This window comes from Mirounga leonina, unplaced genomic scaffold, assembly GCF_011800145.1.
Source record: "Mirounga leonina isolate KUSES-001 unplaced genomic scaffold, KU_Mleo_1.0 Mir_413, whole genome shotgun sequence".
NCBI lineage: Eukaryota > Metazoa > Chordata > Mammalia > Carnivora > Phocidae > Mirounga > Mirounga leonina.
Genome location: NW_023270734.1, coordinates 2096383 through 2121604, shown reverse-complemented (window position 1 = coordinate 2121604; position 25222 = coordinate 2096383). Strand labels below are relative to the sequence as shown.

General features: G+C 38.7%; 1 pseudogene; it reads left to right on the top strand.

Annotated features, from left to right (window-relative positions):
• The first annotated feature begins 4040 nt into the window (after positions 1 to 4040).
• Positions 4041 to 8528, top strand: LOC117998421 (annotated as a pseudogene).
• Positions 8529 to 25222: the final 16694 nt, after the last annotated feature.

Here is a 25222-nt window from a genome sequence, read left to right as displayed (position 1 = left end):
AATACACAACCTAACCTTACATCTAAAGGTGCTGGAGAAAGAACAGCAAATAAAGCCTAAACCCAGCAGGAGAAGAGAATTAATAAAGATTAGAGCAGAAATCAATGAAATAGAAACCAAAAGAACAGTAGAACAGATCAATGAAACTAGGAGCTGGGTCTTTGACAGGCGGGGATACTCACCACTATACTAATGAGGACCGGCTCTGGAGCTGGGTCTTTGAAAGAATTAATAAGACTGATAAACCCCTGTCCAGACTTACCCAAAAGAAAAGAGAAAGGACCCAAATAAATAAAATCCTGAATGAAAGTGGAGAGATCACAACCAACACAGAAGAAATACAAACAATTATAAGAACATATTATGAGCAACTACATGCCAACAAATTAGGCAATCTGAGAGAAATGGATGCATTCCCAGAAATGTATAAACTTCCAAAACTGAATCAGGAAGAAGTGGAAAACCTGAACATACCAACCAACCCATAACCAGCAAGGAACTTGAAGCAGCAATCAAAAATCTCCCAACACACAAGAGTCCAGGGCTGGATGGCTTCCCAGGAGAATTCTACCAAACATTTAAAGAAGAATTAATACCTAATCTTCTGAAGCTGTTTCAAAAAATAGAAATGGAAGGAAAACGTCCAAACTCTTTCTATAAGGCCAGCATTACCTTGATTGCAAAACCAGACAAAGACCCCACCAAAAAGAAAAATTACAGATCAATAGCCCTGATGAACATGGATGCAAAAATTCTCACCAAGATTCCAGCCAATAGGATCCAACAGTACATTAAAAGGATTATTCACCACAACCAAGTGGGGTTTATTCCTAGGCTGCAAGGGTGGTTCAACATCCACAAGTCAGTCAATGTGACACAATACATTAATAAAAGAAAGGACAAGAACCATATGATTCTCTCAATAGATGCAGAAAAAGCTTGACAAAGTACAACATCCTTTCTTGATTAAAACTCTTCACAGTGTAGGGATATAGGGACATACCTCAATATCATAAAAAGTCATTTATGAAAAGCACACAGCAGTATCATTCTCAACGAGGAAAAACTGAGAGATTTTCCCTAAGGTCAGGAACATGGCAGGGATGTCCTTTATCACCACTGTTGTTCAACATAGTACTAGAAGTCCTGGCCTCAGCAATCAGACAACAAAAAGAAATAACATGCATCCAAATCAGCAAAGAAGTCAAATTCTCACTCTTCGCAGATGACATCATACTCTACATGGAAAACCCAAAAGACTTCACCCCCAAATCACTAGAACTCATACAGGAATTCAGCAAAGTGGCAGGATATAAAATCAATGCACAGAAATCAGTTGCATTTCTATACACTAACAATGAGACAGAAGAAAGAGAAAATAAGGAGTCAATCCCAATTACAATTGCACCAAAAACCATAAGATACCTAGGCATAAACCTAACCAAAGAGGCAAAGGATCTGTACTCTGAAAACTATAGAACACTCATGAAAGAAATTGAGGAAGACACAAAGAAATGGAAAAACGTTCCATGCTCATGGATTGGAAGAACAAATATTGTGAAAATGTCTATGCTACTTAAAGCAATCTACACATTAATGCAATCCCTATCAAAATACCATCAACTTTTTTTACAGAGCTGGAACAAATAATCCTAAAATTTGTATGGAACCAGAAAAGACCCCAACTAGCCAAAGGAATGTTGAAAAAGAAAACCAAGCTGGTGGCATCACAATTCCAGACTTCATGCTATATTACAAAGCTGTAATCATCAAGACAGTATGGTACTGGCACAAAAACAGACACATAGATCAATGGAACAGAATAGAGAGCCCAGAAATGGACCCTCAAATCTAATCTTCGACAAAGCCAGGAAAGAACATCCAGTGGAAAAAAGGCGATCTCTTCAACAAATGGTGTTGGGAAAATTGGACAGCCACATGCAGAAGAATGAAACTGGACCATTTCCTTACACCATACAAAAAAATAGACTCAAGATGGATGAAAGACCTAAATGTGAGAAAGGAATCCATCAAAATCCTTGAGGAAAACACAGACAGCAACCTCTTCGATCTCGGCCACAGCAACTTCTTGCTAGAAACATTGCCAAAGGCAAGGGAAGCAAGCGCAAAAATGAACTATTGGGACTTCATCAAGATAAAAAGCTTTTGCACAGCAAAGAAACAGCCAACAAATGCAAAAGACAACTGACAGAATGGGAGAAGATATTTGCAAATGACATATCAGATAAAGAGTTAGTATCCAAAAATCTATAAAGAACTTATCAAACTCAACACCCAAAGAACAAATAATCCAATCAAGAAATGGGCAGAAGACATGAATAGACATTTTTCCAAAGAAGACATCCAAATGGCCAACAGACACATGAAAAAATATTCAACATCACTTGACATCAGGGAAATACAAATCAAAGCCACAATGAGATACCACCTCACACCTGTCAGAATGGCTAAAATTAACCACTCAGGAAACAACAGATGTTGGTGAGGGTGCAGAGAAAGGAGAGCCCTCTTACTGTTGGTGGGAATGCAAACTGGTGTTGCCACTCTGGAAAACAGTATGGAGGTTCCTCAAAAAGTTGAAAATAGAGCTACCCTATGACCCAGCAATTGCACTACTAGGGATTTACCCCAAAGATACAAATGTAGTGATCCAAAGGGGTATGTGCACCCCAATGTTTATAGCAGCAATGTCCACAATAGTCAAACTATGGAAATTGCCCAGATGTCCATTGACAGATGAATGAATAAAGAAGATGTGGTATATATATATACAATGGGATACTACTCAGCCATCAGAAAAATGAAATCTTACCATTTGCAATAATGTGGATGGAACTAGAGTGTATTATGCTGTGAAATAAGTCAATCAGAGAAAGACAATTATTATATGATCTTACTCGTATGTGGAATTTAAGAAACAAAACAGAGGATCATAGGGGAAGAGAGGAAAAAATAAAACAAGACAAAATCAGAGAGGGAGACAAATCATAAGAGACTCTTTTATTTATTTATTTATTTATTTAAAAATTTTTTATTGTTATGTTAATCACCATCACTAGTTTTTAATGTAGTGTTCCATGATTCATTGTTTGTGTATAACACCCAGTGCTCCGTTCAATAAGTGCCCTCTTTAATACCCATCACCAGGCTAACCCATCCTCCCATCCCCCTCCCCTCTAGAACCCTCAGTTTGTTTTTCAGAGTCCATCGTCTCTCATGGTCCATCTCCCCCTCCGATTTCGCCCCCTTCATTCTTCCCCTCCTGCTATCTTCTTCTTTTTTTTTTTTCTTAACATATATTGCATTATTTGTTTCAGAGGTACAGATTTGAGATTCAACAGTCTTGCACAATTCACAGTGCTTACCAGAGCACATACCCTCCCCAGTGTCTATCACCCAGCCACCCCATCCCTCCCACCCCACCCCCCACTCCAGCAACACTCAGTTTGTTTCCTGAGATTAAGAATTCCTCATATCAGTGAGGTCATATGATACATGTCTTTCTCTGTTTGACTTATTTCGCTCAGCATAATACCCTCCAGTTCCATCCACGTCATTGCAAATGGCAAGATCTCATTCCTTTTGATGGCTGCATAATATTCCATTGTATATAGGAAACAAATTGAGTTTTCCTGGAGGTGAGGGGGGTGGGGGATGAGGTAACTGAGTGATAGACATTAAGGAGGCCATGTGATATAATGAGCACTGAGTATCATATAAGAACTGATGAATCACTGATCTCTACCTCTGAAACTAATAATATTTCATATGTTAATTAATTGAATTTAAATTTTAAAAAATTAAAAAAATAAATTAAATAAATAAGGAAATGAAGCAAGAAATTTAAAAATAAAATAACCATAATTAATATGTTGAAGGCTGAAAGGAAAAGGTTAACACCATTCAAGATCAGATGGACAATTTTATGAAAGAGCTACAATAAAAAAGAATTAAGTGAAAATGCTAAAAGTGAAAAAACAGTAAAAGAAATGAAGAAAACATTCAGTGGGCTTGCCAATATGCTTAATGCAGCTAAGGAAAGAAGAGGTGAATATGAATATAGGTCAATAGAAATTATATCCAAACTAAAACAAGAAGAGTGGAAAATAAAACAGAGCATTCAAAAGCTGTGGGACAGTAACAAACAATCTAACATGTGTAACTGGAATGCAAGAAGGATGAGAGAAAGAATATGGCAGAATAAATATTTGGTTGAGAACTTTCTAAAATTAATAACAGATACAAATATCAGATCAAGAAGCTCAGAGAACATCAAGCAGGATAGATACCAACACACCACATACACACTCACTTGTGGGCTTTCATATTCAAACTGCTGAAAACCAAAGACAAAGAAAAAATTCTTAAAGACAGCTAGAGAAAAAAGATGCATTAGTATAGAGGACCAATGCCATGAATCCCAGGACTTCTCATCAGAAACCACTCCAGCTGGAAGACGATGGAAGGGAAATCTTTAAAGTGCTCAAAGAAAAAAACCTGTTAACTCAAAATAATATACCTGCTAAGATACTTTTCAAAAAATATGATTCCTTAAAAGTCATTAAAATTGATAAACCTGCAAACCATGAAAAAAGGATAGAAGACAGTAATCACCAATATCAGGAATGAAAGTAGGGGCAATAGAATCCCATTGAGGGAATTCTACCAACAACTCTATGCCCATAATTTTGACAATTCCTTGAAAGACATAATCTACCAAAATTTACTGAGGAAGCAATTGATAACCTGAATATCCTATCAAAGAAGTTGAATTCATAGTTAAAAACCTTCCAGCAAAAAAGACTCCAGTCTAAGTGATTTAACTGGTGAATTCTTTAAACATTTAAGAAACAAAACACTTTCCTATTCATTATATGAGGCCAGCATTACCCTGATACTAAAACCGAAGTTGTTACAAGAAAACTATAGACCAGTATCCCTCTAAACAGAAATGTAAAACCAGTCAATAAAAATAAAATACAGCATGTCCAAGTGGGGTTTGCCCTGGGAATGCAAGTTTGGTGCAACATTTAAAAAATTCAGTATAATTAATTGTATTAACAGACTGAAGAAAGAAACCAGATGATCATCTCAGTAGATGCAGAAAAAGCACTTGTCAAATTCAACATTCATTCATGATAAAAACTCAGCACAACAGGAATAGCATGGAATTTCCTTAACCTGATGAAGGGTATCTACAGAGGCTAACACCATCCTTAATAGTCAGAGACTGAATGCTTTTCCCATAAGACCTGACATGAGGCAAGTATATTCCCCTCTCACCACTAACTAGAAGTTTTCACCAGTACAATAAGGCAAGAAAAAGAAATAAGAGGCTTATAGATTAAAAGGGCAGTAATAGAACTCTCTATTCACAGATAATACAATTGTCTATATGCAAAATACAAAAAAAAAAAAAAATCTACAAAAAAAAAAAAAAAAAACCCAACCCTAGAATAAGTGAGTTTACCAAGAACACAGGATACAAGGTTGACATGTAAAAGTTACCTGTATTTCTCTATCCTAGCAATTGGAATCAAAATGTTCAGGGGATATATGCTGAAAACTACAAATACTGATGAACGAAACCCAAAGAAAACATAAACAAATGGAGACATGGACCTTGTTCATGGATTGGGAGTCTCACCGTGTTACAAAGTCAATTCTCCCCAATTTGACTGATAGATCCAATATAATCCCAGTCAAAATCCCATTAGGAATTTTTTTTTGACAAGCTGACAGGCAAATAAATGGGAGGAGTCAAAACAATTCTGAAATCCAAGAAAAACTACTACTTCATTAAGAGTGTTGTATTGGTGAAAGGACAGGCAAGTAGATTGATAGAACAGAATATAGAGCCCAGTATAGACCTATCTTTGAAAAAGATGCAAAAGCAGTTGAAGAAAGGATAGTCTTTTCAACAAATGGTGCTCAAAAAATTGGATGTCCATATACAAAATAAAAAAGAGCCCATAATTCATGCCTCATATGAAAGTTAATTCAGAATGGATCATCAACCTAAATGTAAAACATAAAATTATAAAAGTTTTAGAAGAAAACATAAGAAAATCTTTGTGACTTTGAGTTAGGGAAAGAGTTCTTAGATAAGACAACAAAAACATGATCCACAGGAAAATAGGATGAATCAGACTTTATCAAAATTGAAAGCCACGCTATTAAGAGGAAGAAAAGACAAGCCACAGACTGGAAGAAATATTTGCAAATCCCAACTCTGACAGATAAATAGTATCCAGAATATATGAAGAACTCTCTAAACTCGACCATAAGAAAACAACTCAAAAAACAAATTGGCAAAAGATTTGAATGGACTTTTCATCAAAGAAGGTATACACTTGTCAAGTAAGATGCTCAGCATCCTGAGTCACTAGGAAAATGCAAACTTAAAAACATACTGATAACACTACTCATTAATTGGAATGGCTTATTTTTTAGGCTGACATGTGGTCAGTTCTTCAGCAGCTGGGCGAGTAAGGAAAGGACACCTGCGAGGAGATCTGGCGGTTGGTGGCTGCCGTCCCTTGGACGCGGCTCGCCGAGGTCGCGCGAAGGTTGTCAGCGCGGAACTGCATTGAGATTGTGAATGAGTCGATTGCTCAGAAACAGCTAGAAGTAGTTCACACACTTGATGGCAAGGAATATATTACTCCAGCCCAAATCAGTAAAGAAATAAGAGATGAGCTCTCTGTCCGAGGTGGTCGAGTAAACGTTGTTGATCTGCAACAGGTGATCCATGTGGATCTGACTCATAGTGAAAATACAGCTGGTGACACTGTTAAATCAGAAAAGCATGTTCAGCTAGTGTTGGGACAGCTGGTAGATGAGAACTATTTGCATCAGTTAGCAGAAAAGGTAAATGATGAGTTGCAAGAAAGTGGTCAGGTCACCATGTCAGAACTCTGTAAAATCTATGATCTTCCTGGAAACTTTCTGACACAGGCACTAACTCAGTGACTACGTAGAATTGTTAATGGACACATCAATCCTAATTACGGAGGAGTAATATTTACTGAAGCTTTTGTAGGTGGATCCATGGACTATCCAGTGCTTTTACCTGGGTAGAGCAGTGAATTCTCTGATTTCAAAATATGATGTCAGGAACAGCTGTTCTACTCTCTGCTTGAGGAACTTGTTAATAGTGGACGCTTACGAGGCAGTGTGGTAGGTGAGAGACAGGCCACGGCAGTGTTTATCCCTGACATTTACTCCAGAACAGAGAGTACTTGGGTGGAGTCCTTTTTCAGGCCGAATGGCCATCTAGAATTTGATGCTTTGTTCAGACTTGGATTCCCAGGTGCTACGAGCTAAATAAAGAAAAGATAAAAGACTACACAACTCTTGTTTCTTGAAAGCAGCTTGCGTTGGTCATGGACCTGCGGATCACGTGGAAACATCAGTAGAGGAAGCCATCAGCTCTGGAACATGGTTAATATTGCACCTCTGTTGCCCAGTTCTTTAACAGCTGAAGAAGCGGCAGCGTCGCTTCCACAGGTGATGAGAGCCTTCAGCAAGCTGGCTTTGGCGGCAGTCAGCGACCCTGTTGTCATCAGCGGAAAACTTATAAATAACTGCACGGAACTGTTCAGGGAATTGATGCACCAAAAAACTGAAAAGGAAATGAAAAATAATCCTGTTCATTTAATTACCAAAGAAGATCTGAAACGGGTCTCCATTTTAGAAGGCATTAATACAAGTAAAAAGGATAAGAAAGATGAATGAAGGAGAAAAGCAACAGAGGGCTGTGGAAGTGTGGGAGGAGATGGTGGGGGCAGGGCCAGAGAGTACAAAACTTAAAACATCTAGAAGAAAAGATAATGCTAGCGATGATGAGTCATCTCACACTGGTAAGAAGAAACCAGAGATCACTTTTATGTTCCAGGATGAGATTGAAGAATTTTTTTTTTTTTTTTAAGAAAACACAAGATGCCCCTGAGTTTATTGCTGAACTTGCTGAGTACTTAATAAAATCTCTTAATAAAATTCATCTCGAGGTGGTATGTTCAGTATTCATGTCTTCAACTTCTTCTACCTCTGGAACTGGTAGAAAGTACACCATCAAGGACTTGCAAGAAGATTCTGCTCTTATTCTGCACCTCACACTGAGTCCTGTTTCAGTTCTCAACCTACCGTATCCTCCATGCAACCAGATGTGTCCCACAGATCACTGCTCTTCCAAATAGGAAAATCCCAGACGATCAGAATATGCTTTTGGTAAAGTATCAAGGTTTAGATGTAAAACATTTAGCTAGTTAAAATAAGGAGACTAGGCAGGGAGATGATCCCTGGAGTGATGAATTAGACAAAGAACAACAAGATATCACCAGTGCTACTCATAAAGAGCTTCAAGAACTTTCTTCATCCATTAAAGACAGGCAGAGGCCTCGCTTCTGTGACCAGGGGCAGAGTCCCCCCTCCCCCCCAGATGGCAGTGCACTCATTCTTCAACAACCCTTTGTTGAGCACCTGCTGTGTGTTATGTACTTTATATAAAATTACCACCTCTCACCCTTCTCCTGAAATGAGCTCGAAGATCTACCCCTTTTAATATAATTCAATTCTCTAGTATATACCTTAGTAACCTATGTTATTACCATAGATTTGTTTTTTTTCTGTTAGGGCTTACTGGAATCTCAAGACATGACCTAACACACTCTCATTCTATCGATGAGGAGAATGATGCAGGGCTATCAAAGAGGTGACTAAAATTTATAGGTGAAAGAAGGAAAAATAGATTCCACATGATTCTGTCACTTCTGTTTTACCAGTTCCTTCTCTGTGAAGCAGCTTGAGAACATGAGGGAGGCCTTTGTCCGTCAGAGCTGGAAATAATGTCTTGCAGCCCTGGTTTTGGCTTTCTAATTAGTCATGCTATTTTAATCACCCCCTGCTGAATTTTTTTCATGGAACTGAAATTACAAGGGCTGTTTCTATTTCCTATACCTGTTTATATGCTGTTTTGCTCTGCTACCGTAGAATGCACAAGAGAAAGGTTTTTAATTTTATTGTTATTATTATTATTTTGGTATCAGTACATTTCATTTCATTTTAAAATAACTGCAGTTTTGTTGACGAGGGTCTTAGATTCTTTCAAGGAGACCGAGAATGGAAAGCAGGCCAGTTAATTCTATCACTGACCTGCAGAGGGAGCTCAGTGGTTTGTGTTTTTTTTTCTCCCTCGCTATTGGTTAATGTAGGAGATTTTAGAGCTGTGTATCCATCACACTGTGACTTATGAACTGTATATTTTTAGAGTCAAGGTAGTTTTTGCTTCACCTACTGCTTCCCTATGTAATGGATTACAACCCTGGGAGTGGGCGTTAGAGCATGGGGGGGTTTTAGTCAAATGTGCTCCAGAGGCTTCCAGAGCTTCTGAAAGGCTCTGGAAAATCTCTCTTCTAGGGATAGGCCACAGGAAGTCTGGCTTGCAAAGACCTCAGTATTTTTGGGGTCTCTAAGAAGAGCCATTGCCCTTTCTGTATAGTTTGCCATCTGCCCTTTAAATTAGTTTTTAAAAATTATACATGTAATACATGCTTGCCGTAGACAATTTTGAAAATTGAAAACACATTACAGAAGAAGAAAAAAAGTCACTCATAATATCCAAACCAAAGCTACCCCCTGTTAATGTAGTTTCTTCTAGTCTCGTTATAGAAAGCCTTACTGCCTAAAACATTGTAGGCTGAGCAATTTTACTTGGAAAATCATGAGCATTTCCTCACTGAAATCCATGTGAGGCAAACTTCCTGAGCTGGGGAGGGTCAGGGCAAGAATGGCTTGGCATCCACAGAAGGTTCTACAATTGGAACCCAGCTTAACTGAAAATAAAAAACTTCTCTCTCAGTGCCCTGAATTCAGCTGACGATCTGGGTTTGAGTGGTTTGCTCCAGGGATGCCTGTGGCTCAGTGTCCCAGCCTGTCCTACCCAGATGTTGGAAGTCCAGTTCTTGATCTTTATGCTGTCTGTATGATGGCAAAGCACAGTGTTGGCCACAGCCCTGAGGTTCCACGTGACATGGCAGGACACACCTACTTTTGAGGCAACAGATGTTGCATTGGGAACTGCACACTGGACACAACCCACCACGCCTGCCCACGGCGCCATCCCGCCTGTCCACTCCTGTGTAGAGGAGGTAAGCAGGCTGGAGACTGTATCACTAGCACTCGCTAATGTCTACAGGGAGAAAAATGTGAATTTTTCAAAAACTCGTGGCCCACGCTTTCCTCAGGGAGCAGATATTTCTTTTCCTCGGGGAAACTAGAGGTTAGAAAAGAATTGAGCCTTGTGGTCTCCCAGTGAGAAATGAAGTACATGCAGAAGCCCCCCAACCCCATGACAGTTGTGACCTGCTGTCTGTTAGTCTTCTGGCTTTGAGTGAGTGGACCTTAGACCACTGTGAGCAGGAGGCCTGGGTCTGATTTCCAGATGCCCGTTCATTTCTTTTTTATTTATTTATTTATTTATTTATTTATTTATTTATTTATTTATTAAGATTTTATTTATTTGCGAGAGAGAGAATGAGAGACAGAGAGCATGAGAGGGAGGAGGGTCAGAGGGAGAAGCAGACTCCCTGCCGAGCAGGGAGCCCGATGCGGGACTCGATCCCGGGACTCCAGGATCATGACCTGAGCCGAAGGCAGTCGCTTAACCAACTGAGCCACCCAGGCGCCCTGCCCATTCATTTCTTTATATGAGAGAGAAATGGAGACAGGGAGACAGGGGTCAGCAAGGATCATGCTGCCTGATCCTTTAGCCCAGTTAAACACCATACAGGACTTGGCTTCATGGGGCTTCTTTCAGTATTTGCTGCGTAAGAAAACCAATTTTATTTTAGTTAAAATCACTTTATATGAATCCTTAATAATTATACCCACCTCCATCCCCGAAAAACAAAACAAAACAAAACAAAAAAAACACCAGAAAAGCAATAATCTACTCAGAGCTCAGTTTAGACCAGTGTATGGGTTCTAAGAAACTAGAGTTTATGATGATGTAGATATTTTCTAAATTACTTAAATGAAATCAGTCAGTAAGTATAAATAATATTAAAAAATAAATGTAGAACACAGGCCAAGGGAAAAGGGAAAAAAAAATCATTTAGTACATTTTATTTGCATCTTCTCAGATCGATTTCTTGTTGAAATGCTTCCCTGCTTTACTAAGTGAGGTCTGCTGAGCATCTCAACAATTAAATAGACTAGAATTCATAACAGATAAAAAGCTAAACTCCATTTTCAGAGCAGCATTTTAATTCAAGGAAAAGCACACCTGTTGTAAAGAGTTTTGGATGCTCTTGATCTACCTACTGCTTTTGTAAGAACTGCTTCAAGGTCCTAGATGAGCCCGAAAAGGTGAAAAAAATGGGATGCTCTGAAGAATGTCCTCGGGTTTGCATCCAAAAAGGCTGAGGGTATTTCCTGAGGGTGTGGTTGAACCTGAAAGGGCTGTCAGCCTCCTTCAGACTTGGGTGACTTGTAGATGAAAAATGTGCTTTCAGCAGGAAGCATTTTCTAAACTTCCATTATACTGGATATTTCCATCCAAATGACACTGATAGTTCACTGCTTAAAAAGTGAGGCTAGAAAGTAATATTGTAGGTGAACAGTTCCAATGGGCCCCAGCCTTAATTTCATTTTAGTGAAGGAATGGATGCTGGAGAGTTTAATTAAAGACTGAGGAACTTAATTAAGAATCTAAATGAGTTGCAATCAAATAATTGCTTGAACATTTGTTAGTATGCATGAGTTTATCTATGGATCAGAGAAGTCTTACTCTCAGACATAAAACTTTTATATCTTGCCAGGGGAGATTATGATTTTATCTATGTCAAAGTCAACTTTATTGTTGTGATCTTTATTTAAAAAAAAAAAAAAGGCACCAGAGGAGTGTATTGGAAGAGGCTGATTTAGTGGACTTCCTTGAATTCAAGGTTGCTTGACCTGAAAGATGATGTCTGTCACATGATAGGAGTTCAATAAACATTTGTTGATGTATTTAATGAATTGCTATTGTCTCCCGCTGTGGGCTGTACACCTGGGCCCATTTCCTCCCGTGACATAAAGGAAATACCCATGTGACCCCCCAAGTAATTTAGTGTCTTCTTGGATTAGATCAAGGGCGAGAGGCTAGGCAGCTGACCCAGGATAACAGCTGCCAAGAGATGCAGCTGGACACACCGGGGGTTGATGGAAAAGAACCTGGCTAGCTTGGGTGCTGGGGAAGTGTGGCCGCAGGTTAGGCGGGACCAGGAAGCCTCAGAGACAAAGAAGCTTCCTACCAGGCAGGGCAGGCGGAGGATATCTTCTCTCTCCTCCCCCCACCCACCCCATCAGCCACATCGATTTCTTTATCTTTGAAATTACAATTTCTTTGTTTCAAATTGCGTGAAAAATATATGTTCCTTGTAGAAATATGAAGAGTAAGCAGAAAAAGCCTTCTATAATCCTGGGATTAGAGATTGTTAATATTTCAGCATATGATGCATCCGGGCTTGTTCCTGCATCTAAATATGCCTCAGTATAAATAAGATTTTTATACTACTATACATACGTGTGTGTTTACAATATTAGGATACATGCTGTTTCATATGGTTAGTGTTATTAAAATACAATACTCCCCAGAACATGTTTTTTTTTTGCTGACCGCATAATGTAACAAACATGTATACCATGGTGGTTTTGGAGAACCCAGCCAAAGTCATGAAGAGAAGACATGGATTTCTTCTCTTGATGGGGGAGTGGCAAGGTTCTGGAAGAACGCATGAAGTGGGAAAACCTCGTGGTGGTCATTTATGGAAAATCTGCCCCAGTCAGCGTTCACTGTTTAGATTGGCTATCATACCTGCTACATAATCTTAACCTTTTTTCCAAGTTCCTTCTGTCTTCTATGAAAGGTTAATCAGCAGAATGGTGTAAGATTAAACACAGGCGATGAAAATAGAGCAGCTGAGTTCAGACTGAGGGAGGAAACTCAGAGAGGCTGCGTACATACCATGGTGGTTATTACCAAATTTTCAGCACCATCATCTGTGCCCATGGCCTTTGGCTCTCAACTGTGATGAGTGTCCCAAAAAATCATTTTGAAATTGGAAGAGACAAACCACTAAAAATAAAAACTTCTTAAAAATAAAAAAAAAAAGAAAAAGAAAAAAATGGGAGGCTCTTTGATTGCTGAGTGACTTTAGGCAAGTCACTAAATTTGCTGTGCCTGAGTTTTCTTATCTGTAAATGAGGATGATAATAATGCCTAGCTTATATAGTTATAATGGAGATTAAATGTGTCAGTAAAGCATTTAGAACAATGCTTGCTACATGGTAAACTCTTAATAAATTTGATTTTTTTTAATCTTTTTTTTTATTTGATAGAGACAGCGAGAGAGGGAACACAAGCAGAGGGAGTGGGAGAGGGAGAAGCAGGGTCCGCACTGAGCAGGGAGCCCGATGCAGGGCTTGATCCCAGGACCCTGGGATCATGACCTGAGCCGAAGGCAGACGCTTAACGACCGAGCCACCCAGGCGCCCCTAAATTTGATCTTTTATTATTAGTAGTAGTAGTAGTGGCTGCAGTGGTAGTAATTTAATAACTTTTAATAATTACTGGATATTTAGATTTCAGGTTTATGATATTATACATAATTCATTAGAATATCCTTACTGATAAATTTTTGCACACATCTGATTATTTCCCCAAAATGTAATTGCTAGGTATGCATATTTTAAGCCTTTTGATATATGTTACAAACTGTACTCCAGAAGATTTGTACCAATTCACTTACAGTCAACATTTTAAAAGAATGCCAATTTACCCACTCCCTTTAGCACTAAGGATTGTCATTTTAAAATCCATATGTGCATTCATTTTTTCTTTACTAGTGAAGCTGAGAATTCTTTCCATATGTTTATAGTCAGTTGTATTGAATCTTTTGTAGGTCGCATTCTTTTTCATGGGTCAAATTAAATCTAACATAAGTTTAATCCATTCATATTTACTTATTGTTATATTTTAATACATATTTTATATATCCCATATTTACTGTGATTTAAAAACTTTTTTCCTACCATATTGTGTCTTCTGTTTATAATATATATACATATTATATGTAAATTTATTTTTAAAATTTTTTCCTGCTTTCTGCTGGAATGATTGAGTTTTCTTAGTTCCCTTTCTTATTTTGCTGCTATTCCTTTAGAAGTAATATATTTTATTTCTATTCTTTTAGCACTTACCTTCCAATTTTTAACTTGTACCTCAATTAACAAAGTCTGGTGCTTATTCTTTCTGCCTTCTTGCATCATGCTCAGTCCTTGGAATGCTTTACTTTTTATCCCCCATCTCAATAAAACGTCATTGTTGTCTAGTATTTTATCCCACTCTTTATGCCTCTTTCCTAAAATCTGTCATTGTTTTTTATACCGCTGAGTCTTGTTTAGGTTTACCTGAATGCTTACCAATGTCATTGCTTATCATTACTTCTTATATCATATTCATTTCTTCTGGATTTGATTGCTTCTTCTTGAAGAAAATCCTTTAGTGATTCCTTCAGTGAGAGTTAATGAACTAACTGCTCTCAGTCTTGGTTTGTCAGAAAATATTTTGAATTTTTTCTCACTCTTGAACAGTACCAACAGATGTAAAAATCAACACTGAGAGTTCTATTTTATCAGTCTTTTGAAGATATTATTCCATTGTCTTGGTTTTTATTGCTCTTATTATAGTATATCTGCTATCAGTCTAAAGGATGCTCTCGCTAGTTATTTTAAGGTTTTCTCTTTGCCTTCTGATTTGCAGTTTTACCATGATGTGTTCAGGCATGGACTTGTTTTACCTATTTTACTTAGAGTATGTTGCACTTCTTGAATCAGCAGATTCATGTTTTTGATGAATTCTAGAAAATATTCAGCCATTCTCCACGAATACTGGCTCTTCTCAGTCTGTTGATTCTTTCTGCAACTTCTATTAGATATGTTTGGATGTTTTCATTTTATTTGAATATCTCTTAACTTCTCTTTGATATTTTTCACCTCTTGATCTGTGTATTACATTTGTATAATTTCCTTACATTTTCTCTCCAGTTCACAGATTCTCTGATCAGCTGTGTCTAATCAGATGAAACCTATCCACTGAGTTTTTAATTTCAATTACTAGATTTTTATGTCTGAAACTTTTATTTGGTTTTCATTTTTGATCATGTTTTGTTCATGTCAAATGTCTTGTGTTCATCATGTCTGCTGGCTCTTGATTATAGCAGGTTATTTCCTCAGGCATTTTAAGGCTTTTGATGGTGAGCTCATCCTCTGAAAATATTGTGCAGCCTAACTTCAGTTCCCTGGGGGGTTTTATTGGCTTGAACAATTTTCATATTCTTTTCTTAAATTGGGTTTTCCTGAACCATGTTGTTAGTATGAAATAGAATCCAAAATCTGCATGATGTACAGTAATATATTCCCAGGAAGGGTTTTTTTTTTTTTTTCCTTCTGACTACCAGGGCAGTAAGTGACACACGAGCTTTTTTTTTGTTTTTGTTTTTCCTGTCTCTGTGATCTTATGTGGATATTTATCTAGTTTAATTTTTTATTGAAGGTGTTCTTCAAGGGCCGCCACTTGCTATGGGAATCTTGATCTTCCTTACTCCTATGGGACCAAAACTCTGCCTCCTCTCTTGGCAGGAGTATTGAAATTCAAGCCTCAAGATTATGGAGACTGACAACCCTTCCTCTGGGGTAGTCACAGTGTCAGCTCACATGCTCCCTGCTTTGGTGTTAGCTTATTCTTTATTTTTGACTTCTGGGATTTCCTTTACTTTGTTTTCAAGCTGCATTTAAAATCGTATTTGTCCTATTTTATCTTGCATTACCAAATATTTGAAATGGCTTGTTTTCTCAACCATTTCACTAAAAATCAAAGTCCCCTCACTTTTTGTTCAATTGCAGCTGACATAACTTAACCTGTAGGATGTAACTGGGGCTTGAAGAACCACTTGTGCATGTTCCCCAAAGACCTAAATTCACCTGCTGTCTTTTTGAATTTGTATGAGAAAGGGGGACCTTCACATTGCACAGAGAGCACAGTTATGTGCTCTGGAGTTGTTGGAATGTGGTGGCCTTGGGTAAAGATCAAAAGGTGCAGCTCAGGACTTTATGTGGGGCTGCGAAGTCACTAGGAGGAAGGAAAAAGCATTGGCAGACAAACTTTTCTGAGCTCCAATGCTTTGAATAAAAGTACTGTGAGGAAACTGTACAAATCCAAGGTTTCCCTCGGCTTTGGACAGGGGAGGTTTTATAATCTGCCTGGTGAAGGACACTGCTTCAGAGATGCAGGTATAGGACATTCACCTTCTAGGCAGAAGTTGCCCTAACAGGTCACATCAGTCCTGGCTCTGAGTCTGAGTATGAAGTGTTTCAGTTCAGAGAAACATCGGTTATTACTCTGTCATACTGTTGTTATACAGTTGACCCTTGAACAACATGGAGGTTAGGGACACTGACCACCCTTGAAGCTGAAAATCCAAGTATAACTTTTGCTTCCCCCAAACTTAACTACTGATAGCCTATTGTTGATCAGAAGTCTTATGGATAATATAAACAGTGGATTAACACATATTTTTATGTTATATGTATTATACACTGTTTTCTTACAACAAAGTAAGCTAGAGAAAAGAAAATGTCATTAAGAAAATTATAAGGAAGAGAAAATATATTTATAATACTGCACTGCATTTACTGAAATCCACATATAAGTGGACCCACACAGTTCGAGCTTGTGTTGTTCAAGGGTCAACTGTATTTTGCAAAAAGAAAAATATTTTTGCAAATGATTATTCTAACTTGCAAAACCACAAGCCACATTTATGCTACTCCAACCAATGAAGTGAGGAAGGCAAACTTAGTATGAGAAAAGATCATAAGTAAAGGACCATAGGATTATTTGCTATTTTGAATTAGTCTCATTGGTACTTCCTGTGCTCCAGAGAAATGCTTATTAATACTTAATTTTAAAAGGTTAAAATAGAGACAGTTTTAGGAAAAAAAATTCGGTCTTAAAGTGACAAATATTTTTATTAATTGAATTACAGAAGGCCCGTAATTAACTGAATAAGATCAAAGCTTGGGACAAATTAATATTCAGAAAAAGTGCCAGTAAACTTTCCAATAGCTCATTGATTTGGGGCAGAATCTCTTTAACGTAACTAGAATATTGGAGAGGGCCTAGAATCCCCCAGAAATGTGCTGGTGTCCCACGTAGAACTATCTCATTCTTGAATCTATCTGAAATTAATATACAGAGCTTCATGGGATTTCCTGGCCTCAGATGTTGTTGCAAAAACTGCTATTCTACAAAATCTGTATTTCCTTTTTCTTCCTGAACATATACATAAATTCCCTTTCCCAGGCTCCTTGCAATTCAGTGTGATCATGTGACTGAGGGGCAATGAGTGGAATATGAGCAGGAGTATGGGGCTGTCCTACCAGGCCTGGCCCTATAAAAACTTTGCATTCATTTTTCTGGCGTGTTCTTTTCCTCTTCTGGGTGACTGAGGCAGCAACCCCCAGGTGACCTTGGAAGTCACATGTTAAAGATGGCAGAGCCACCCTCAGCCTGGATTCTTGTACAACTACACAGAATAGAACCACCTACCTGAACCTTTGGGACTGTTCTATTTCTATTGTGTGGAGCCATTGCATGTTTGTGTCTGTTTTGTTAGCATAACCTAGCCTACCTGAACTAATACAGACCGTAAAAGGACCCCAAGGATATTAGCACGCCAGGAGACCTCTGTGTGTGTACCCCCAGATAGAATGCTTTTTTCTAGTGGGGCTTATGAAAGGTACTCTGCAGTGTCTCTGACCGTACTTTTTTGAACAGAGGTTCTCTGTAGTCCCTTTTTCACCCAGACCTCTGGATCTGCACTTGCTGTCTCTGTCACCCAGGGCAGCCAGATTGTCAGCCAACAGTTGCTCTAAATGCACATGGATTCTGGATACCTGATTATTTATATCCCTGGGCATATGAAACTGGGCGATGTGTTCCACTGCCGCACCTTCCTGGAGCACTGGGTTTTACTTGAAAATTTTGGAGGAGAAAGAATATTATTTTCATATTAAAATAAACATTAATGGGCAGAATGCCCATTGGACGAATTTCAAAGACCAAGCATAAGACTTCAAAGAGATTTCAAGCTTACATTTGCAGTTTTGGATCAAGTGCTCAGACCTCCCCTGGGGTACTCATTCACCGAGCTTTGTTTTGTCGGCATTGTACTTTATTTATTGTTATTCTAAGGGTTTTTAGGTCTTAATCCAATAGCCAAATATTTTCTTCCAATACAGTGCAGACACCTAATTCAAGTGTTGTCAAATATTATCAGGACATCATTATTTGTTATTGGCCTCCCTTCTCTATCTCCCCCACCCTGAAAAAAAGAAGGAAAGAGATAAATTTACTATCCAAGCATATAAATGATGTAGTAAATTTTAAATATGAGTCTCCCAGCCAAACCTGGAAAGGGTTTGGCCTCAGAGGCCTCCTCCCTTCCCCTCCCAGCTCTCCCACTCCTGGCCCCAACTTTTCATGAAGGTGGGAGTAGCTCAACCCAGGCAAGTCTTGGGTTTGTGAGTTGGAGTTGTGTGTGTTCTGACCATCTGGCATAGAGTGGTCAGCATCTGCCCTGAGTGGTCTTGTGTTTAACACCTATGCTGGGCATTTGTTTTGTTTCTCCTCAAGTGTGTATCCCTTCTGATAGCCAGTATATTTTCAGTTAGCAGCCACTTGGGAAGGAAACAAGCTCTGAATTTGGCAGCAGTTTAACAAAGTCCTCATTTTATGGGAGTGGACACTCACCAGTAGCTCATTTCAGGCTCATGACCCACATCCCTCTTGCTGCATTCACAGTCCTGCCTTGTGGCGCGCTCTTGAATTGTTGATGTGTGGCTTACTTGACTCTAGTAAGGAAAGTACTCCAGGGTCACATCTGCTTTCAGAAAGGGCCAGAATGAAGCTTATGGAAATGGGCCAGTGGCAGGAAGGGTTCTGGGGGACAGCTTCTTGCCTTGAGCTCCCTGAGGACTGAGAGTTCTGAGAGGTGAGCCAGGCCAGTATCAGAGAAGCTGGGACCAGTCTCCTGTGCTAGATCCCAAGGTGCAAGTCCTCTGCTTAGACAGGAGACAAAAAACTAGCAGACAAGGGAGAGGGGCATCAGGATCAGTTACAGAAATAGAGGCCATGTGGGAGGGCTGGAAGGGCAGGCACTGGGAGACAAATGGAGAAGCCAGCATCTTGCCCTGGGATTGGCCAGCCAGAAGGTAGAGTTGGGATCATAAGACTTTTTTTGAGTTGTAAATAAGAAATCTTAGGTAAAGTGCCTAGTATATCATTAAGGCTAAATAAATGTTAGTTATCTAAATGAAAAATTATATAAAGAGGGGAGTTTGGAATTGCTACCACTTCCAGAGCAAAAATATATTAATAAGAATGAAAGACTAAAAAAAACCAAGCCTTCTATGAGAAACACATACTTTACAGAGTTATAAAAATAATGTAAGTCTTTTAAAAAACACTTTTTTAGAGCAGCTTTAGGTTCACAGCAAAACTGAGAAGATACAAAGATTTTCCATATATTGCCTGCCCCCACATATGTATAGCATTCCCCATTAACAACATCCCACAACAGAGTGATACATTTATTACAACTCATGAATCTACTTTGACACATCATTAATACCCAAAGTTCGTAGTTCACATTAGGGTTTACTCTTGGTGTTATATAATTTCTATGGATTTGGAAAGTGTATAATGACATATATCCATCATTATCGTATCAAACAGAATATTTTCACTGTCCTAAAAATTCTCTGTGCTTTGCCTATTCTTTCTTCCCCATTTCAATCCCTGGCCACCACTGATTATCTTACTGTCTCCATAGTTTCGCCTTTTCCAGAATGTCATATAGTTGAAATCATATAGAATGTAGCCTTTTAAGATTGTCTTCTTTCACTTAGTAATATGCACTTGAGTGTCCTCCATGTCTTTTAGTGGCTTGATAGCTCAATTTTTATTTAGTGCCGAATAATATTTCATTGTCTGGATGAACCACAATTTATTTATGCATTCTCCTACTGAAGGATGTTTTGGCTGCTTCCATGTTTTGGCAATTATGAATAAAACTGCTATAAACATTCATGTGATGATTTTTACATGGAAACAAGTTTTCAGCTCCTTTGAATAAATACATGGGAGCATAATTATTGGATCATATGGTAAGAGTATGTTTAATTTTGTAAGAAACTGCCATGATGTCTTCCAAAGTGTGCTAGTTTGCATTTTTATGAGAGCTCCTATTATTCTGTATCCTTGGCAGCACTTGGTATTGTCAGTGTTTTTGATTTGGCCATACTAATAGGTATGTAGTGGTATCTCATTGTTATTTTAATTTGCATTTCCCTGATGACATATGATGTGGAGCATCTTTTCATATGTTATTTGCCATCTGTATATGTTCTTTGATGAGGGGTCTGTTAAGATATTTTGTCCATTTTTAATTGGGTTGTTTGTTTTCTTGATGTTGAGTTTTAAGAGTTCTTTGTATATTTTAGGTAACAGTCCTTTATCAGATGTGTGTTTTGCAAATATTTCTCCTAGTTTGTAACTTGTCTTCTCATTTTCTTGACATTGTCTTTTGCAGAGCAGAAGTTTTTAATTTGAATGAAGTCCAGCATATACATTCTTTCTTTCATGAATTGTGCATTTGGTGTGGTATCAAAAAAGTCATTGCCATATCAAGGCCATCTAGGCTTTCTACTATGTTATCTTCTAGGAGTTTTATAGTTTTGTATTTTGCATTGAGGTCTATAATCCACTTAGAGTTAATTTTTGTGAAAGGTGTGAGGTTTGTGTCTAGATTCATTTTTTTTTTTTTTTTTGCATGTGAATGTCCAGTTGTTCCAGCACCATTTGTTGAAAAGGCGATCTTTGCTCTTTAGTACTGCCTTTGCTCCTTTGTCAAAGATCAGTTGACTAGATTTATGTGGGCCTATTTCTGGGCTCCCTATTCTGTTCCACTGATTTGTCTATTCTTTTGCCATTATCACACCAAACTGGTTACTGTAGCTTTATAATAAGTTGTGAAGTTGTGTGATATTAGTCTTCCAACTTTCTTCTTCTCCTCCAATATTGTGTTGGCTATTCTTCATCTTTTGTTTCTCCATTTTAACTTTAGAGTCAGTTTATTGATACCCACAAAATAACTTGCTGGGATTTTTATTGAGATTGCATTGAATTTATAGATCAAGTTGAAAAGAACTGACATCTTGATAATATTGAATCTTCCTATCCATGGACATGGAATATCTCTCCATTTATTTAGTCCTTCTTTGATTTTTTTTTTTAAAGGAGAGTTTTGTAGTTTTCCTCATATAAATCTCATACATATTTTGTATAAGAATTTTGGGGGTGTATACTAATATAAATGGTATTGTGTTTTTAATATAAAATTCCACTTGTTTATTGCTGGTCTATAGGAAAAGAATTACCTTTTTTATATTAAGTTTGTATCCTGCAACCTTGTTATAATTGCTTACTAGTTCCAAGAGTGTTTTTTGTTGATTCTTTGACATTTTCAGATAAATGATCATCTCATGTGCAAACAAAGATAGTTTTAATTCTTTCTTCCCAATCCATATGCCTTTTATTTTCTTGTCTTACTGCATTAGCTAAGACTTCTGCTATGATGTTGAAAAAATGTGGTGAGGGGGTACATCCTTGCTTTGTTCCTGATCTTAGCAAAAAAGCTTCTCGTTTCTGACCATTAAGTATGATGTGAACTGTAGGATTTTTTTGTAGATAGTCTTTATCAAGTTGAGGAATTTACCCTCTATTCCTAGTTTACTGAGAGTTTTTTTATCCTGAATGGGTGTTGGATTTTGTGAAATGCTTTTTCTGCATTATTGACATGATCATGTGAATTTTTCTTTTTTAGCCCGTTGATGTGCGGGATTACATTAATTTATTCTTGAATGTTGAACCAGCCTTGCATACCTAGGATAAATCCCACTTGGTCATGGTGCACAATTCCTTTTGTACACTGTTGGACTTGATTTGCTAATATTTTGTTGAGGATTTTTCCTTATGTTCATGAGAGATATTGGTCTATAGTTTTCTTCTCTTATAATGTCGTTGTCTGGCTTTGGTATTAGCTTAATGCTGGCCTCATGAAAGAGTCAGGAAGCATCCCATCTGTTTCTATCTAGGTTATAGAGAATTGATAGTATTTCTTCCTTATGTTTTGTGTAATTCAGCAGTGGCCCCACCTGGCCTGGTGCTTTATGTTTTATAAGGTTATGAATTATTGATTCAATATCCTTAACAGATATAGGCCTAGTTAGATTGTCTATTTCTTCTTGTATGTGCTTTGGCAAATTGTCTCTTTCAAGGAATTGAGTTATTTGATCTAGGTTATCAGATTTGTTGTTATAGAGTTGTTGAAAACACTTTTTAAACTATGAAGAACTGAATAAATCTGAGGATATTTTGCTATTTTCATTGTTATGGCATTGGTCTGAGTTTTATCTTCATTCTTTAAAAGAGATTCACTCATTCATTCATCAGACATTCATTGAGCATCTGCTCTGTGCCAGGCATTGTTTAGACTTTAAGCAGCCACCAGTGAAGATGTGGCGTCTGCCCTTATGAGTCTAATGGAATAGACAAACAATAAATAATCATGTGGAGATATAGCAGAACTCCATAACAGAGGCCCAACTCCCTAGGGAAGTCAAGAGGCCTTCCCAGAAGTGTTGACTTAACTAAACTAGAAGAACTACCTGGCAGTCAAAACCAGGGAGAGGACCTGGGAGCAGGCAGGTATTCCAATGTCCTGGGCAGAGAAAACAGCTTATGCAAAGGCTTGGTAATAGAAGAGAGCATGGCACAGATAAGAAGTTAAAGAGACCAGCATTAAGAATATCAATATAGAAGGGGAAAAGGGACCCAAAAGAAGGAGGAAAGTGTTGGAGCTTTATTAGAAAAAGAGGAGCATAAAAATTCTCTTTGGAGGGAAAAGTAAATGTTTTAGGACACACCTCCTGGAGCTGCTCTGAGGGCTCTGAGAAGTGAAAGGTACAGGCTCTGAAGTAGGTTCATTGAGGACTCCCCAGGGAGCTCCAAGTGTTGTTGCATTTACTGGCCAGTGTAGTGCTCACAGTGTGCTCTGCCTTGGAACTGCAGCTCCTTGGGGAGGAGGAGAGGGATTTCCATGCCCCACTTCCCCTGTGCTCAGAGCTCCCTTATGAGGCTGATAGTACAGGGTACTGGCATCGCACCGTGACCACCACAGTGGTGGGCCCCACTGCAGCGCTTAAATGCCGTGGTTACCAAAATCTGGGACTTCTCTAGAGCTTCCACAAATTTTTCTGACACCCGTGTATGCCAGAGGGAAAGATCTATTCTTTGACATTCATTCCCCAATTCTCACGGGACCCCAAATCGAACCAGGTGGTCATCCAGGAGCTCCTTGGCCTCATTCCACATGGTTTTATGTTCTTCATGTTCTTTTCTTCCAAAGGATTAAAATTCTTTATAGATTTCATGTAGCAGCCTCATCAGGGATCAGAGCAGAAGTGGCATTTTGGCACATGACATACGGGGAAACAGAGGCAGGGGCAGCCAATTGGCCCTGCAGGCTTGCTACAATAAGGCAGCACCTTGAATCAGACCCAACAGGGTCTGAACTTGTGCTTTGCTATTTACTTGCAGCTTTGTGACCTGTTCTAGGAGTCTCGGTTTTTTTGTGTGTGTATGAGTAGCATAATCAGGTTCTATTACAGAGTTGGTGTAGAAAGTATGTCTTTAATGTGTATCAAGTGCCCAGCACAATTAGTCCCCTTTTCTCTCTGGTTCGTAGGCACAGTTTGTACATCACAAAAAGGTGTGCAGTACTGCATTGTTCCCTGATGCAGTGTGTATATCCGAAGAGCCAAGGGGCTGGTTTCATTTATTGGCTTTGCCATCTGAGAGCTGCTTTCCAGGAACTTGATCTTCTTAGAGAACAATAGTGACTTTGGGTTCAGGCGTGGTGGTCTTTGGCAGGTTACCTTTGATTATTGGCAGGACAGCCTGGGATCCACTACAAAGGAGAACATCCTAGAGCCTGAGCAGGAGCGGCCTCTGCTATGTTTTAGGTTCGGCCAGGGTTCCCCTCATCCCAACGATACCTCCTCATTCCGAGAAAGATTCAAGGCAACTTACAGAACTATAACCCGTGTAATGTAACGAATCATCGGGTTGCAAAAATGGTGCCCCTCATGCAGGATACAGGGTTTCGATCACCCTAGTAGAGGTAGGTTTCAAATTTGGCTCTGAACATCTTAGCAGTCAGTGTGAACAGCAAAGCAGATTTATCCAGCTTGTGATACCATCCAATAAGTATTTATCTAGAAAACCATGGCCCCAGGACAAAAAGAACTCTTTTAGGTTGTATTAAGTGTACATATATTTAGTACCCACTGGGCACTTGAAACTTTTATGGATGTAGGTACTTGTTGGATTATGCAAGAGCAACTATTTTATGCCCAAACTCACTACCTTTACAATCTGATTTTTCAAGGAAATGTGCAATGGAAGATATTTTGAACCGATTTCATGGGAAGAAATGAAGTGTCAGGGTACCTTGGCCAGACATTCTGTCTCTGGCCCATTTTCCTCTCTGGATTTTCCAACCGGTATCAACAAGTCTTATCTACCCTCCACTGCATAGCTGAGCACAGGAACACAAATGCAGTACCTACTACCCAAAAGATGAATGCTGCATCTGCATATATTTTAGAGCTGCCTGCTTCAACCACACCCTTTCACAGCTGTAAGGTTTTTTTCTTGTAGTAAATTCAAAAAAGTCAATCTAAGCAAAGGACTTGGAAACTAAGTGATTCCAGTTGGTGCTGTGAAACCACGGTTCTTTGTGCCTCATTGGGAAGCTCTAAGGGTTACCTGTGTTTCTTTCAAATCCCCAGTAACAGAAGAAGCTGGGCCTGAAAACCTGAGTGAGCACTGGGAACACAGCAGCCAAGCATTTCATTTGAGTGCTGTGGAGGAGGACGAGGGGAGCAGAGGTCTTGGAGATAATCAAGTACTGCGGGAATGGTGAGGGTAGAGACAAATGAAAGAATCAAAACACACTGAGAGGCTACAGAAAGTCTT